We start from the raw sequence: 2,576 nt of genomic DNA, 5'->3' as shown, positions 1-2,576 counted from the left end.
TCAGTTAATTTTATTTCACTTAATAATAAAAAAATATATTACAAAGAATAATTAACTTACCCTCTAATTTAAAGAGGATCGGATAATATTCACCAATTTCGTTCTAAATCTACGCAAAAACTATTATATCCATTTTTCCTCCCCACTTAAATCTATCCCCTTCTCTAATAATGTGAAAATATTTCCATGACAAAAGAAACAAACCTTAATATATCTTTATTTTAAATTTGATAAATCTGTATCACTATATCTAAATCTGATTATACTGTGTACTTTAAAATAGTTATTAAAGTTAATAATCAATATAAAATATATATATTAAAAATAAATTAAATTATAAATATATTAATATATATAAATATATTAATAATTGATTTTAATGACTAATTTTAATGTATAAATAATATTTTTGACCTAAATCAATCCTAAAGAAAGAAAAACAAAGAAGAATGCTAGGGGGACAATGATTTTGTTGAACAATATGAATAACTACCAATCAAATAAAAATACATTACACTTTCAAATTAATCCTCTAAATTTTATATTAAAATAACTATCCGTACATTAATAAAATGAACATCCGATATATCTATTATTTACATTGTTTAATTTACCTCTACTTTTCCAAAAATAAAACACCGGAAAAGGATAGACCCTCAAAGTAGTTAATGCTTAATAGTGTGAAAGCTTGTAAAAATGCAAGGGGAGGTGTGAGAAAACGTAAACGTGAAACACGGTTTGAATATGAATATAATTAATTATTATGAATTTATGATGCACGTGGCATGTCGCGTAAGTTTGTGCTTTGAGTGCAAAGTACACTACTCCTACCTCATACTCCTCCCATATGCCTTTAATTCTTTGTTACAGTAAAGTATAGAAAAGTTTTTAGGTATTTCAAAAATATGGAATATCTTAATAATTTTAGTCATTAATTTCAACCATAAACTTTATATATAATATATAATTAAAATTAATAACTAAAATTACTAAAATATAAATATTATTTAAATATTTGAAACTTGAAAGTAGGGATGCAATACAATTACTATATGGACTACAACGCATTTCACTGCTAATTGTTATCAACTGTTAAATTATGACAAATTATATAAATAAATAAATAAAGTATATGTCAAAATTACTTAATAATAACATTACTAAAATAATTAACATTTTGATTTTATACTTATTCTATATAAATAACTACAAAATGTACGAATTTTAAATTTATACATAAACTACCGTTATAGAATGTAGATATTTATATAAAAATTGACTAAGGTTATAAATCGTTAGAAGGCGTAACGATTTATGAAAAAATAAGTTCAATACATAAATCCTGCCGGGTTATAATAATTTACGAAAATATTTAAATTTTATATCCAAATCTACTAAATGTATATATAAATTTGATAAATAATGTTAATATTTTTAAAATTTAAATAGATTTTTATAATATTTATATTTTAATACTTTAAATTATTTATTTAATTTATGTATGTATTTAGTAGATTTGGATATAAAATTTAAATATTTTCGTAAACCGTTATAACATATGGTGTTTTATGTGTTAAAGTTGTTTTTTTCATAATCTGCTATTGTTTTTAGTGACTACGACCTTAGTTAATTTTCACATAAACCTCTACATACCCTATAGAGGTTTATATATAAAATTTAAATCCTCTACATCCTGTAATGATTTATATAGAATAAGTACATGATCGAAATATAACCATTTTAAAAATATTGTAATAGGGTAGTTTTGGTCAACACCTTATTTATTTATGTAATTTGTCCATTAAATGATAGGTTTCCGGCTCATCCTTAAACGCTCCTTGCTAAGTATGGAGTGCTGCACACCTTGTGAATTCGTAAATCTGAACTCTTCATTTATTATATTTTATTTGAATGGTCTGGATTTAAAAAGGTAACCTGTTAATCAGGTTAATCATTTTTGATAAGTTTTAGATTTTTTTTGTAAGTGTCAGGTATTGGGCTGAAGTTCAAAATAAAAAAAATAGTATATAAATATTAAAAACAACATGTCTGTAAAAAAAATTATTGGACTTTAGAATTAAAATAAAAATATTTAAAATCAAGAAAAAATGAAGAGAAATTTTTTACCCAAACATTAATGTGACAATAAATTAAATTAAATCAAATAATATATTTTTGAATGAATTAAATTAAATAATTGATATAATAAATAAACAATAGAGCTTTTTTCTGGACAATCTTGTTTTCTTGAGCATGGGTCTCTTTTTGGCCATTGGAGCTGCTCTATCATCATCAAGAGGCTCAGGTCTTTTAAAAGAGTAAGGGGTAAAAAATAACTTCTTTTTCTTGTTCTTTCATCTTTTAACATAATCCTCATCATCAGTGTCACTCTATTGGTTAACACAGTCACAATCAGAATCAGTCACTAATTTAAAATACATGTTGAAATATAAAATACACATTAAAAATTTATTAAACAACATATGTATTTATGTATACATACATAGTGACTGATTTTAATGGCTAATTTTAATGTATAAATAACATTTTTACAAATTAAATATAATTATTTGGCT

Source organism: Arachis ipaensis, chromosome B07 (genome assembly GCF_000816755.2).
Source record: "Arachis ipaensis cultivar K30076 chromosome B07, Araip1.1, whole genome shotgun sequence".
NCBI classification, from domain to species: Eukaryota; Viridiplantae; Streptophyta; class Magnoliopsida; order Fabales; family Fabaceae; genus Arachis; species Arachis ipaensis.
This window is presented reverse-complemented; position numbering follows the sequence as displayed.